Source organism: Piliocolobus tephrosceles, chromosome 2 (genome assembly GCF_002776525.5).
Source record: "Piliocolobus tephrosceles isolate RC106 chromosome 2, ASM277652v3, whole genome shotgun sequence".
NCBI lineage: Eukaryota > Metazoa > Chordata > Mammalia > Primates > Cercopithecidae > Piliocolobus > Piliocolobus tephrosceles.
This window is the reverse complement of record NC_045435.1, coordinates 159276809-159293326: the sequence shown is the minus strand read 5'-3', so window position 1 is coordinate 159293326 and position 16518 is coordinate 159276809. Positions and strand designations below refer to the sequence as shown.

Sequence of the window (16518 nt, the reverse complement as noted above, 5' to 3'; positions counted from 1 at the left end):
AAGAAGAGAAAACCAAACACCGCATGTTCTCACTCATAGGTGGGAACTGAACAATGAGATCACTTGGACTCGGGAAGGGGAACATCACACACTGGGGCCTATCATGGGGAGGGGGGAGGGGGGAGGGATTGCATTGGGGAGTTATACCTGATATAAATGATGAATTGATGGGTGCTGACGAGTTGATGGGTGCAGCACACCAACATGGCACAGATATACATATGTAACAAACCTGCATGTTATGCACATGTACCCTAGAACTTAAAGTATAATTAAAAAAAAAAAAAAAAGAAGAAAGAAAGTGGTTGAGATGAGATGGGTAGGAACAATCTAAAGCCGAAACTTGGCATTTTATTGTGATGTAAGAGATAACAGAAACTACTGCACAAAGAAGTGATTGGAACTGACACTGGGAACATCGACTCTTATGCCCTCAATGACTTGAGTTACACAATCTGGCAGAGGTTGAGCGCATGAATGCATATCAGCTTAGAGGTTAAGTACAGTGATCTGAAAAATCTAGGTCTTGATTCTAGCATATATTAATAGTAAGAAACTGGGCAAGTTATAGCCTTACCAAGTCTTAGTTTCCTAATAAAGTCATAGTGTTGTTATGAGGCTTAACTAATTCCAAACATGTGTAAGTATTTAAGCACAGTGCTTGGATACAGTGATACAGCTCACCTATTAAGTTTATTAATACATGGACTAGCGAGGGCTATGGCTACAGAAAATAAAGTAAGAAAGTAGTTTCAGACATACTATAGAGGCAGCATAACATCGTAGCACATTAGTGAGGAGTTTGAGAGTGCAGGAATTAAGGGTAAGGGCTCTGAAACCAGAAAGCTTACATTAGATTCCCATTTCATTCATTTTTTTCCCTAGCTGTAAGAACCTTTCTGTGTCTGTTTCCTTTCATCAGTTATTTTGGGCTAATAACATCAAAGACAATTTGTGAGGATATTAATTCAAATAAAATCCTCAAAACCATACCTAGCCCAGAATAAATGCTCTAAAAAATTAAAAAAAAAAAAAAAAAAAAAGAAAGCCACACTAGATTTAAACTGCATATTAGATCAAACAGACCTAACAGACATTTACAGAACATTTCATCTAACATCTACAGAATACACATTCTTTTCATCAGCATATGGAACATTCTCCAGGACAGCTCATGTTAGGACACAAAATGTTTCAACAAATTTTTAAAAATTGAAATTGTATCAATTATCTCCTCAGATAAGAAAGGAATAAAACTAGAAATCAAGAATAATAGGCTGAGTGGGGGAGCTCATGCCTGTAATCCTAGCACTCTAGGAGGCCGAGGTGGGTGGATTGCCTGAGCTCAGGAGCTCCAGATCAGCCTGGGCAGCATGGTGAAACCCCATTTTTACTAAAATACAAAAATCAGCCAGGCATGGTGGCGTGCACCTGTAGTCCCAGCTACTTAGGAGGCTGAGGCACAAAAATTTTGCTTGAACCCAGAAGGCGGAGGTTGCAGTGAGCTGAGATAGTGCCACTGCACTCCAGCCTGGGTGACTAAACAAAACTCTGTCTCAAGAAAAAAAAAAAAAAAAAAAAAAGGAGTAAGAGGAAGTTTGGAAACTATATAACACATAGAAGTTAAACAAAATGCTTCTGAATGACCACTAGGTCAAGGAAGAAATCAAAAAATTATTGAAACAAATGAAAATCTATGGCCGGGCGCGGTGGCTCACGCCTGTAATCCCAGCACTTTGGGAGGCTGAGGTGGGCGGATCACAAGGTCAGGAGATCGAGACCATCCTGGCTAACACGGTGAAACCCCGTCTCTACTAAAAATACAAAAAAATTAGCCTGGCACGGTGGCGGGCGCCTGTGGTCCCAGCTACTCGGGAGGCTGAGGCAGGAGAATGGCGTGGGCACGGGAGGCAGAGCTTGCAGTGAGCCGAGATCATGCCACTGCACTCCAGCCTGGGCGACAGAGCAAGACTCCGTCTAAAAAAAAAAAAAAAAAAGAAGAAAAGAAAATCTAATACGACATACCAAAAATCTATGAGATACAGCAAAAACAGTGCTAAGAGGGAAATTTACAGCAACAAATGCCTACATCAAAAAAGCAGTAAGATTTTAAAGAAACAATGTAGCAATGCACCTTAAGGAACTAGAACAAACCAAACCCCAAATTAGTAGAAGGAAAGAAATAATAAAGATCAGAGCAGAACTAAATGAAACGACTTTTTTAAAAAGCACAAAGGAGCAACAAAAAGCTGATTTTTTGAAAAGGTAAATCAATAAACCACTTGCTAGACTAACCAACATAAAAAGAGAGGACCCAAATAAAATCAGAAATGAAAACGGAGACATTACAACTGATTCCACAGAAATACTAAAGATCATTAAAAACTATTACAAACAATGATACACTAACATACTGGAAAACTGAGAGGAAACTGATACATTCCTAGACATAGACATATACAGTCTACCAAGATTGAATCAGGAAGAAATACAAAACTTGAACAGATCGATAATAAGTAAAGATATTTAATCAGTAATAAAAAGTCTCCCAACAAAGAGAAGTCTGGGACTGGATGGCTTCACTGCCAAATTCTACCAAACACTCATAGAAGAACTAACACCAATTCTCCCCAACTCATTCTACAAGGCCAACATTACCTTAACACCAAAACCAGACAAGGATGCAATAAAAAATATAAAATATAAAAAAAAGAAATAAAGAAAACTACAGGTCAATATCCCTAATGACCACAGACATAAAAATTCTCAAAATATTGGCAAACTGAATCCAACAACATTAAAAAAAAAAAAAAAACACCACCACAATGAAGTGAGATTTATCCCAGAGAGGCAAGGATGGTTACACAAATCAACAAATATGATTCATAACATCAACAGAATACAGGACAAAACCATATGTTCAGCTCAACAGACACAGAAAAAGCACTTGATAAAATTCAGTGTCTCTTCATGATAAAAACTCTTAACAAACTAGGCATAAAAGAAACATACTTCAACATAACAAAGGTTATATATGACAAACCCACAGCTAACATCATACTGAATGGGGAAAAGTTGAAACCCTTTCCTCTTAAGAACTGGAACAAGACTTGGATGCCCACTTTAACCACTCCTATTCAACACAGTACTGCAAGTCCTAGCCAGACCAATCATGCAAGAGATAAAAAAAGAAAAGGCATCCAAATTAGAAAAGAGGCAGTCAAACTGTCCCTCTTTGCTGCTGATATGATCTTGTATCTAGAAAAACCTAGACTCCACCAAAAAACTCTTAGTTCTGCTAAATAAATTCAGTAAAGTTGCAGGATACAAAATCAACACACATAAATCAATATGCATCCACCTGTGAAGTAGGGAATGTTTAAAAAAAAAATCAACATACAAAACCTGTTTCTATCCACTAATAAACCAAACTAGCTGAGAAAGAAATCAAGAAGGCATTCCCTCTTTACAATAGCTATAAAAACTATAAAACGCTGGATAAAATAAATTAAAGAGGGCACAAATGGAAAGACATCCCATGCTCAAGGCTAAGAATTAACATCATTAAAATGACCATACTGCCATAAGCAATCTACATTTTCAATGCAATCACTATCAAAATACCAACGTCTTTTTTCACAGAAATAGAAAAAGCAATCTTCAAATTCATATGAAACCAAAAAGGAGCCCAAACAACCAAAACAATCTTGAGCGAAAAGAATAAAACTACCTGACTTCAAAATACATTACAAGGTTACAGTAACCAAAACAGCATGGTACTGGTATAAAACAGACACGCAGACTAATAGAATAAAACCGAAAATTCAGAAATAAATCCACATATTTAAAGTCAACTGATTATATTAAATAAACAAACAAAAAGCTTCTGCACAACAAAGGAAACAATCGAGAGTGAAGGGAGAGCACCAATGTCTGGTTTTGGGCGGGAACTGAAACAACCACTACAGCCAACAAGAACTTGGGAAGTATAAATATCAAGCCTTGAAAGGGACCATGCTGCAGCCTGTGAGATGTAAGAAACCAACCAATTACTCACAGTTTGACGACTCTGACAGTGATGATTTTGTTTTTGCAACTGTACCTTTAAACAAGAAATCCAGAACAACATCAAAGGAGTTAAAACAAGATAAACCAAAACCTAATTTGAACAATCTCCAGAAAGAAGTCCCACTAGAAGAGAAAACCCCTAACAAAAAGAATGGCTTTAGATGACAAGTTCTACCAGAGAGACTTAGAAGTTGCACTAGCTTTATCAGTAAAGGAACTTCCAACAGTCACCACTAATGTGCAGAAGTCTCAAGATAAAAGAGTTGAAAAACATGGCAATAGTAGAACAGAAACAGAGAATAAGTCTCCTCATATCTCTAATTGCAGTGTAGCCAGTGATTATTTAGATTTGGATAAGATTACCGAGAAGGACGATGGTGGTATTCAAGGGAAAAGAAAAGCAGCATCTAAAGCTGCAGTACAACAGAGGAAAATTCTTCTGAGCAGTGATGGCAATAGTGCTAATGACTCCGAACCAGACTTGGCAACTGGTGAAGATTCTAAGGATGATTCTGATTTTGGTGAGAGTGTGGATAATGACGCAGACTTCTCTATGAGAAAAAGTAAAGTTAAAGAAATTAACCAAAAAAAAAAGTAGTAGTAGTAGTAGTGAAGGTAAAATCCCCAGTAGAAAAGAAAGAGAAGAAACCTAAATCCAAATGTAATGCTTTAGTGACTTTGGCAGACTGCTCCGGCTGTCGTCAAATCAGAATCTCAGTCCTTGCCAAAAGAGATTTATCTTTCTTCAGATGCTACTAGGAAACCATTATAAATATGCGGTCCTTCAGCTGAAAGCAAGAGACCTAAATGGTTCTACCAGCATCTGGAAGTAGCAGCAATAGCAGCAGCCCACCGGCAGGAGTGTCCATGAAGTCTCCAAATCAGAGTTTCTGCTGTGGCTTGTCCAGATCAGCACAAGTTAAACCTTTGCATCCAAATGCTACTAGACGCTGACTGTGGTACCTGCGAAATGTTTGGCTGAAAGCAGCACAGCTTCACAAGGGTGTTTGTATTTGATTTGTGTTTATATCTGAGGCAGGTGTTGTAATATAAAGGATTCCATTACCATGTCCTATAAATGATCTCTAGCCATTTTATGATTATGTTCTCTGTAAAGCTCTTCAATATCTCAATGAGAGCTTTGTTTGTAAGAATTATCTTCTCATGCCTTTCCTTCTGGAGAGCATATTCTATTTTCCTGTCAGTTTGCCATGGAGGAAGTCCACATCACATGCAGTTCTTTTCTGGTTACATGATGTGCCTTAATAGCTTTGTCTAGTTTATAGCACCTTAACGTTAACTGTTCAGTTTTATCTCACACAGGGACACACTCTCATTTCTTTCATAAGACATTTCTGAAATCTCATAAACTACTTAAGCTACATTATCAGTTTTATTACAAAGATGCTTTGTATTTTAGCCAAATCTTTTTATAGTAAGAGTTCAGAAGTATTTTACATACTAAAATGGTTGGTGTATTATGGCATGTGTCTCCTATTTAGATGGTTTTTCTATAGCAAATAGAATTTAAAGACATTTAATGACACCTTCATTGTCAAAACCTTTAATAAAAGTGGAAATGTTTTGAAATGCTTTTTTCTTGATACCATTGCAGCCACTTTTTTTTTTTTTTGAGGGGGAGTCTTGCTCTATCACCCAGGCTGGTGCGATCTCGGCTCACTGGAACCTCTGCCTCCCACGTTCAAGTGATTCTCACACCTCAGCCTCCCAAATAGGTGGGATTACAGGCAACCACCACCACACCCAGCTAATTTTTGTATTTTTAGTAGAGACAGGGTTTCACCATGTTGGCCAGGCTGGTATTGAACTCCTGGCCTCAAGTCATCATCTGCCCGCCTTGGCCTCCCAAAGTGCTGGGATTACAGGCATGAACCACTGCACCCCGCCAACATTCACCTGCTTCTGACTGTCCACACCATAAAATGAGAGCTCTGCGAAAATGTTAGCCTTTTTCTTATAAATATAAACAAGGGAAAAGCTGTTTCTTCAAATATTAACTTTTTGTTAAGCCAGTTCTTCAGAAAGTAGTTGTCAAGTATTTAGCCATCCCTATTATGATATTAGATAATACAGCTTCTTAGGAAGCTTAGATCTCAGTTTACTGTGAAAAACAATTCTAATCAATATTTTAGATTTACGGTGAGAATTTCAACTAGCTTCTGATCAATTTTTATAAAAAATTTTCAAATCATATTAACCATTTAAAAATGTATAATACTTAACTCAGTTCTCAGTTTATGGGAACATCTGTGTTAATGTGAAAATAATTAATTTAGAATTGTGATTAAAGTGAGCATTTGTCTAAAAAAAGGGTGAAGAGACATCTGCTGAATGGGAGAAAACATGTGCAAACTATTCAACAAGTGACTAATACCTAGAATATACAAGGAACTCTAACAACAAAAACAAAATACCCACCAATAATCCCATTTAAAAGTAGGCTAAGGACATGAATAGGTATTTTTCAAAAAATGGCATACAAATGGCAAACAAGTATATGAAAAAATGCTCAACATCACTAATCATTAGGGAAATGGAAATGAAAACCACATGAAATATCATTTCACTCAAGTTAAAGTGGCTATTATTTAAATAACAAAAAAGGCCAGGTGTGGTGGCTCAGGTCTGTAATCTCAGCACTCTGGGAAGCCGCGAGGTCAGCAGTTTGAGACCAGCCTGGCCAACACATGGCAAAATCCCATCTCTACTAAAAACACAAAAAATTAGCCAGGCATGGTGGCACGTACCGTAGTCCCAGCTACTTGGGAGGCTGAGACAGGAGAATCACTTGAACCTGGGAGGCAGAGGTTGCAGTGAGCTGAGATTGCACCACTGCACTCCAGCCTGGGCAACAGTGAGTGAGATTCCGTCTCAAAATAATAAATAAAAAGAAAACAAAAGACAAAAAAGACAGTGGTAAGGATAGAAAAAAGGGAACTCTTACACAGTGTTAGTAAGAATGTAAATTAGTACATACTTTCTGGAAAACAGTATGAAAATTTCTCAAAAAACTAAAAACAGAACTACTACATGATCCAGCAATCCCACTACTGGGTAGTTATCCAAAGGAAAAGAAATCAGTGTATTAAGGGGATACGTGCACTTGCATGTTTACTGTAGCACTATTCACACAATAGCAAATACATGTAATTAAGCTAAGTGTTCATCAACAGATACATAGGGCCAGGCACAGTGCTAGGTCTATAATCCTAGCACTCTGGGAGGCCAAGGCAGGAGGACTGCTTGAACCCAGGAATTTGAGACCAGTTTGGGCAACATAGTGAAACTCCCATTTCTACAAAAAAATGGTTTTTTTAATTAGCCAGGTGTGGTGGGGTACGCTTGTGGTCCCAGCTACCCACTGCAGTGAGCCATGATTGCACCACTGCACTCCAGCCTGGGCGACAGAGTGAGACCCTGTCTTTAAGAACAAACAAACAAAAAAACAAAAAAACAGATTAATGGATATAGGCAGCATATATACACAATGGAACACTATTTGGTCATTAAAAAAGAATGAAATCATGTCATCTGCAGCAACATGGATGGACCTGGAGGTCACTATGTTAAGTGAAATAAGCCAGGACTAGAAAGACAATTATGTTCTCACTCATTCAGTGGGTTTAAAAGATTGATCTCATAGAGGTAGACAGTAGAATGACAGACACCAAAGTCTGAGAAGGGTGCATGGGTGGTAGGTAATGAAGACAGGTTGGTCAATGTACACAAACATATTGTTAAAGTATAAAAATTCTAATATTCTATAGCAGAGTAGGGTGACTACAGTTAGCAAAACTGTGTATTTCAAAGTAGATAGAAGAGAGAACTTTAAATGTTCCTAAAACATAGAAATTATAAATACTCAAGGTGACAGATATCCCAAATACCCTGACTTGATCACTACACATCCTATGTAACAAAATGTCACATGTGCCTCATAAATATGTAAAATATTATGTATCAATAAAAAACAAAAAAACAGGAAAGGAGAAGAGAAGCAAAGAAAAAGGATGGCAAACAAAGCAAGATGACAAAAATCTAGATATATCATAATCAAAATAGATGTGAATGAATTTAACTCATTTGTAACAGAAAATAACAAAAATAACATACAGGCTGGACACGGTGGCTCATGCCTGTAATCCTGGCACTTTGGGAGGCCACGGTGGGAGGATCACCTGAGGTCAGGAGTTAAGAGACCAGACTGGTCAACATGGCAAAACCCCGTCTCTACCAAAAATGCAAAAATTAACGGGGTGTGGGAGTGTGCGCCTGTAATCCCAGCTACTCGGGAGGCTGCGGCACAAGAATCACCTGAACCCAGGAGGCAGAGGTTGCAGTGAGTCAAGATTGCGCCACTGTACTCCAGCCTGGGCAACAGAGCGGGACTCGGTCTCAAAAAATAAATAAAATAAAATAAAGTAATAGAAAATAAAATAAAACAACATACAAATTCAACTAAAGCTGTTTATAAAAGTGAACTAAAACATTAACAAAGAAAAGACGAAAAAAACTAAATTCTGGCAAACCTTTTTTTTTTAAAAAGTGGTATGGCCAGTTTTTAAAAAAGGTGTTATAGCAATTTTAACATCAGACAAAACAATTTTATTGCAACATTAGAAGGTATGGAGACATGATATATATAAAATAATAAAATAAACTAAAAACATACCAAAGCCTTATACACAGCTATCAAAATAAGCCAAAAAGAAAGTTCCAAGAAAAAAATTAATCTTCAATCACTGCATGAGCCTCTAATTTACTTACATTAGAAACAGATAGATCAGAATATCTGAACACCAGTAAGTAGATATAATATTTGATCTACAAAGTTAGTAAATTTGATCTAAGTTATATAAAGAACCCTCCACCAAACAAAAAAATAAAAATGTAATTATTTTCAAGTACATGTGAAACATTTTCAAAATAAAGTCACAATGAAAAACAAAAAAATGTTCAAGGAACTTTTATCTAAGACCACCTTTAACCATGATATAATGTTGAAATCAACATTTTCAAATATTTATTAACTTAGAAATGAACTTCTAAATTTAAAATGATAAACTATAAAAATCAGAACTGAATGACAATAAATGTACCATGCCATCAAAATGTGCAGCTCAGCTAAAATTAGTCTTAATGCTCTTGAAACAAAACAATAAGACTGAATATGCTTAACTAATATACTCAATCAAGAAACTAGGAGGAAAAAAAAAAAGAGTAAACCTAAAGAAAACATAAGTATGTTAATCTTCTTAAATTTTCTCTATATTTTATGATGTTTTGACATCTTGGGTCCTACAAACCCAGGAGCGACTGTACCTCCCAGGGTTAATTCCTAGAGATAGCAAGCAACTTGCCTCTGAACACACCTTTGATATGCAACCAAGCAATCCAGAGTCTATACCACAATCATCTTCTTTAAATAACTCTCACACACCAGGCCAGTATTCCTTCTGCCCTAACATACCCCAGGGCCAGGTACTGGCCAACCAGGAACCATACCTATAACTCAGAACCCACCAAAATTATGCAAATTATCCAAATTTACTCAAGTTTGCCTACCCTGTCTTGTCCATTTTTTTTTTTTTTTTTTGAGACAGAGTCTCGCTCTGTCACCAGGCTGGAGGGCAATGGCACAATCCCTGCTCACTGCAACCTCCACTTCTCCCGGGTTCAAGCGATTCTCCTGCCTCAGCCTCCCCAGTAGCTGGAACTACAGGCATACTCCACCACACCCAGTTAATTTTTGTATTTTCAGTAGAGATGGGGTTTTACCATGTTGGCCAGGATGGTCTTGATATCTAGCCCTTGTGATCCACCCACCTCAGCCTCCCAAAGTGCTGGGATTACAGGCATGAGCCACCGCGCCCAGTCGCCTATTCTTTTCCACAAAAACCACAATACAAGCTCTGGCCTATGTTTTTCTACTCCTTCTGCTTCCTGACCAACCTTGATGCTTTCCCATGGGGACTTCGATGACATGCCTGTCTCTTGTTTCTAGGTAACAGTGAGTACAAAACTCTTCTTCCATGACAGTCTTTTTGGTCTCTGTATGTCTTACCATATCTTATTTTGAGACAAGAAGGGAAATAAATGGCAGTAATTAATGAATTGGAAAATAGGAAAAAAAAAACCCAGGGTAGAGAAGAGTTTCTCAAACTTAAGAATCAAAAAGCATAAACCACAAAGGAAAAGATATTATGGAAAAGGATAAGTACATTAATTTCCTCTTATTTCTTCAAAATCAGATGAGACATAATTCACTTACAAAACTAATTTTAAGTGTACAGTTTAATGAGTTATGACAAATGTATACAGTCATGTAACCCACACCACAATCAAGATCTAAAACACTTGCATCACCCAAAAAAGTTATATTATGCCCCTTTACAGTCATTTCTCTCCAGACTGGCAAGCACTGATAGGCTGTCATCAGTTTGCCTTTTCTTGAATTCCATACAAATGGAATCATATAGCTATGTTAAAGTGAAAACTGTTCAGCACATCTCCATTATCAAAAAAATCAGCTTGCCGGGCGCAGCAGCTCATGCCTATAATCCTAGCACTTTGGGAGGCCGAGGCAGGCAGATCACCTGAGGTCAGTAGTTCAAGACCAGCCTGACCAAGATGGAGAAACTCCATCTCTACTAAAAATACAAAATTGGCTGGGCGTGGTGGCATATGCCTGTAACCTCAGCTACTTGGGAGGCTGAGGCAGGAGAATTGCCTGAACCTGGGAGGTGGAGGCTGTGGTGAGCCGAGATAGTAGCGCCACTGCACTCCAGCCTGAGCAATAAGAGTAAAACTCCATCTCAAAAAAACAAAACAAAAACATCAGCTTATTTCTGAAAAATATAATTAAAAGTACTAATAAGAGAAGAAAATCTAGCAAAATTAGGAACACAGCAAAATGTAGGAAACAACTTACCAGAACAGAACTGAGAAGGTGGCAGGATGGAACTGGAACCTTTGCATTCCAGGGGAAGTAGGATATACACTTACTGTAGAAATGAGTTTCCCTTTCCAGCCCTGAGTGTCTCTGGACATTTACAGTACCTCAATGGCTTCAAAATGTTTGCTTTGCCAATCTGGGATTCACTTTAACATCACCTCAAACCAAAGAACTCATTTAATGGAGAAGAAGATACAACATTAAGCACATGACCATGGCATCCACTGATCCTACACCACATACCACATCACCTAGAAACTGTGAGGCTAACAAAATCATAAAGTGGTGCATTAAATTAAAAGCTCTATTAAGAAGTCATTCTGCTGGTCATTTGGGATGCAGCATATGCACTGAACCAATGGCTAGGCTATTATATCCCTACAACCTAAGATGCACGGGCTTAAAACCAAGGTGTAGAGAAGTTAGATTGACTCTTCACCATCACTCCCAGTAACGTACTTACAGCATGTGGATTTCCTATTCCCACAATTTAAAATCTCTGCTGTATTAGAGATCCTGAGGGTAATGCTTCCACAGTAGGGGTTCACAGAGCCTAAAGCCACAACCACCACTTGGTCACTATGGGCTTCTCATACTGATGAACACGCAGGCAAAGAAAGGAATAAATACACTAGCAGTGATAAGAGACCCTGATTATTAGGACCTGTTGTAAACAATGGGATTAGGGAGCAATCTGTCTGGAATGCAGGGTATTTCCATGCTTGGTAATAGGGTAAACAGGAAATTACAGCAACCATAGCTCAAAACAGGCAAGGCAAATAAAGGCTGAAGTCCCACAAGGATGGAAGCCTAAAGGACACAAGCAACTTAAACCAGCTTAAATGCTGGCCCAGCATAAAGGAAATCTAGAATAGGTAGTAAAAGAAGGTAATGATGAATAGTAATTCCTGCCTCAATACCAGTAGAAGCAACAGGTACCACTGGCTTGTATCACTAATCCTTCTCAAATTTCCATGGAAGATATCAAGACTTGGTGATGGATTAGAATCTATGTAGGGTTTAAGCCAATCTGAGCAAAGCAAGATGTAGATTCTATTAAAAGTCTCATGCCTCAAAAACAAAGATAAAGAGATGGGACTTAATTAAAATAAAAAGCTTCTGCACAGCAAAAGACACAATCAGCAGAGTAAACAGCCCACAGAGTGGGAGAAAATCTTCACCATCTATACATCTGACAAAGGACTAACATCCAGAATCTACAAGGAATTCAAATCTGCAAAAAAAGAACAATCCCATCAAAAAACAGACTCAGGACATGAATAGACAGTTCTCAAACGAAGATACACAAATGGCCAACAAACATATGAAAAAATGTTCAACATCACTAATTATCAGGGATATGCAAATCGAAACCACAATGCAGTACTACCTTACTCCTGCAAGAATGGCCACAATCAAAAAAATCAAAAAATAGATGTTGGCATGGATGTGGTGAAAAGGGAACACTTTTACAATGTTTGTGGGAATGTAAACTAGTATGGAGATTCCTTAAAGAACTGAAAGTAGATCCAGCAATCTCACTCCTGTGTATCTATCCAGAGGAAAAGAAGTCATTATACGAAAAAGATACTTGCACATGCATGTTTACAGCAGCACAATTCACAACTGCAAAAATATGGAACCAGCCCAAATGTCCATCAATTAACGAGTGGGTAAAGAAAATATGGTGTGTATATACACCATGGACTATCACTCAACCATAAAAAGAAATAAAATAATGGCAATTGCAGCAACCTGGATGGAACTGGAGACCATTATTCTAACTGAAGTAACTCAGGAATGGAAAACCAAATGTCGTCTAGTCTCCATTCATAAGTGGGAGCTAAGCTATGAGGACACAAAAGCATATGAATAAGGGTGGTAGTGTGAGGGATAAAAGACCACACATTGGGTACAGTGTACATTGCTGTTGGGTGATAGTTGTACCCATCTCAGAAATCACCACTAAAGAACTTACTCAGTTCTAGAGGTCATTACAGTTCTACAGGTCATTAAGTCTAAAACAGGTCTTACAGGCATGTTTGGCATTTGCAGCAGCCTGGTTGGAGTAGATTACAAAGCTACAATCAAAGCCTGCATTCCTTCAGGAGGCTCTAGAGAAGAATCTGTTCTTTGTCTATTCCAGCTCCTAGAAGCTGCTTACATTCCTTTGCTCTTGGTCGCATCATCAAGATTTCTGCTTTCATCATCACATCCCTTTCTTGGACTAATTGATTCCCTCTGATAAGGACTCGTGTGATTACCAGAGCCCACTCAGATAATCCAGGACATCAGTAGCACAAGTGACCGAAAAGAGTGAAACTGGACTTCATCAAAATTAAGATCTTTTAACATACTTTGTATATGAAAGGACACTAAATTAATACAGTGAAAAGGCAACCTACAGAAAGGAATATTTGGAATCACATCTGACAGGACACTGAAATTCAGAATATATAAAGAACTCTTACAAGTCAACAACAACAAACAATCCAGCTGGGTGTGGTGACTCACACCTATAATCCCAGCACTTTGGGAGGCTGAGACAGGAGGATCCCTTGAGGCTAAAAAGTTCAAGACCTGCCTGGGCAACATAGTGAGACCCCTATCTCTACAAAAAATAAATAAATGTGCCAGGCAGTGGCATACACCTATAGTCCTAGCTACTCAGGAGGCTGAGACAGGAGGATCATTTGAGCCCAGAAGGATGAGATTGCAATGAGCCATGATTATGTCACTGCATTCCAGCCTGAGTGATACAGTAAGACTTTGTCTCTAAAAAAAATAAAATAAAAGTCCAACACAAAAATGGGGAAGGAACTGAATAGACAGTTCTCCAAAGAAGATATGCAAACAGTGAATAAGCACATGAAAAGATGATCATATCAGTAGCCATTAGAAAAATCCAAATCAAAACCACAATGAGATAATACCACCTCACAACCATCACCATGGCTATTTAAAAAAAAGATGACGATGACAGAAAATAACAATTGTTGGTAAAGATGTAGAAAATTAGAACCCTTGTGCATTGCTGGTGGGAAGATAAGATGGTACAGCCACTGTGGAAACCCATATGGCAGTTCTTCAAAAAATAAGAAACAGAATTACCACATGATCCAGGCAATTTCACTTCTGGATATAAACCCAAAAAAGTAAAAGTGAGAACTCAAACAGATATTTGTACACCCATGTCTGTAACAGCATTATTCACAATAGCCAAAAAGTGGAAGCAACTGAAGTGTCCATCATCAGGCCAGGCATGATGGTTCATGCCTGTAATCCCAGCACTTTGGAAGGCTGAGGCGGCTGGATCACCTGAGGTCAAGAGTTCAAGACCAGCCTGACCAACATGGCAAAACCCCCATCTCTATTAAAAATACAAAATTAACCAGGCGTGGTGGCCCATGCCTGTAATCCCAGATACTTGGGAGGCTGAGGCAGGAGAATTACTTGAACCCAGGAGGCGCAGGTTGCAAATGAGCAGAGATCGTGCCACTGCACTCCAGCCTGGGCAACAAGAGCAAAACTCCACCTCAGTGTCCATCATCAGTTGAATGAGTAAACAACATGTGGTAATTATAGATTCAATGGAACAGTACCAGCCTTTGGTGGAGAAGGAACTTTGACACATGCTACAATGTGAATAAACCTTGAAGACACTGTACTCGGTGAAATAAGCCAGTCATAAAGGACAAATATTGTATGATTTATTTCACTTATACACGGTTCCAAGACTTGTCAAATTCATAGAGACAGAAAGTAGAATGGTGGTTGCCAGAGGTTGGGGGGATGGCAGACTTGGGAGGAGTTGTTTAATAGGTACAGAGTTTCAGGTGGCCAAAATGAAAAAGTTATGCAAACAGGTGGTGGTGATGGTTGCGTAACAATGTGAATATACTTAATACTGTACACTTAAAAATGGTTAAAATGGTACATTTTATGTTACACATATCTTACCACAATAACTTTCTAAAAACATGTACACGAATGCCAGTAGCCATATTATTTGTAATAGCCATAAGGGAGAAAAAACTCAAATGCCTGTAAACTGATGAATGGATAAAATGTGGTATTAACTGTAAAATTACGTATTATTTAGCAATAAAAAGGAATGAAGTAACAGTATGTGCTATAACATGGATGAACCCTAAAAACATCAACTTGCTGAGTGCAGTGGCTCATGCCTATAATCCTAGCTCTTTGGGAGGCAGAGGTGAGAGGATCACTTGAGCCCAGGAGTTCAAGACCAGCCTGAGCAACATAGTGAGACTATCTCTACAAAAAAAAAAAAAAATTAGCCTGGCATGGTGGCACATGCCTGCAGTCCCAGCTACTCAGGAGACTGTGGCAGGAGGATCACTTGTGCCTAGATGGCAGAGGTTGCAGTGAGCCGTGATCAAGCACTGCACTACAGTCTGAGCAACAGAGCAAGACCTTGCCTCCAAAAAGAAAAAATCAAAACAAACAAACAAAAAAAACCCACTGAGCTAAGTGAAAGAAAGCAGTCACAAAGGACCATATATTATAGGATGCCACTTATATGTAAGGTTCAGAATGAGCAAATGTATAGAGACAGAAGGCAGATTAATGGTTTCCTAGGACACAGAGAGGGAAGGTTAGGGGTGACAACTAATGAGTATGGCATTGTTTTGGGAGGTGATTAAAATGTTCTAATAAGGCCGGGTGCGGTGGCTCACAAGGTCAAGAGATCGACACCATCATGGCCAACATGGTAAAACCCCGTCCCTACTAAAAATAAAAAAAATTAGCTGGGCATGGTGGCAGGCGTCTGGAGTTCCGGTTACTCAGGAGGCTGAGGCAGAAGAATCACTTGAACCCAGGAGGCAGAGGTTGCAGTGAGCCAAGATTTCACCCCTGCACTCCAGGCTGGTGACACAGCGAGACGCCGTCTCAAAAAAAAAAAAAAAGTTCTAATATTGTGGTGATGGTTGCACAACTCTGAATATACTAAAAGCTGAATTGTATACTTTTAATAAGTGAACTGTATAGTATGTGAATCATATCTCAATAAAACTTTTTTAAAAAACCAACAAGACTAATAACTGAACGGAATCATAAAATAAAGCAAGGGGGGCCGGGCGTGGTGGCTCACGCCTGTAATCTCAGCACTTTGGGAGGCCGAGGCAGGCAGATCACGAGGTCAGGAGTTCGTGACCAGCCTGGCCAACATGGCAAAACCCCGTCTCTACTAAAAATACAAAAATTAGCTGGGAGTGGTGACAGGTGCCTGTAATTCCAGCAACCTGGGGGGCTCAGGCAGGAGAATAGCTTGAACCTAGGAGGAGGAGGTTGCAGTGAGCAGAGATTATGCCATTGCACTGCAACCTGGACGACAAGAGCAAGACTCCATCGGAGCAGGAGAGGGAGGAGGAGGGGGAGGAGTGGGAGGAGGAGAAGGGGGGGAGGAAGGGGGAGGGAGGACAAGGAAGGAGAAGGAGGAGGAGGAGGAG

The 16518-nt window shown here is 39.0% G+C and overlaps 1 protein-coding gene and 1 pseudogene across 2 annotated transcripts in view; one reads left to right on the top strand and one right to left on the bottom strand.

Moving 5' to 3' along the window:
* The window catches only part of NCK1 (NCK adaptor protein 1), a 100042-nt gene that overhangs the window by 52943 nt on the left and 30581 nt on the right, over positions 1 to 16518 (bottom strand). The window lies entirely within an intron of this gene.
* On the top strand, positions 4015 to 5022 carry LOC111523348 (annotated as a pseudogene).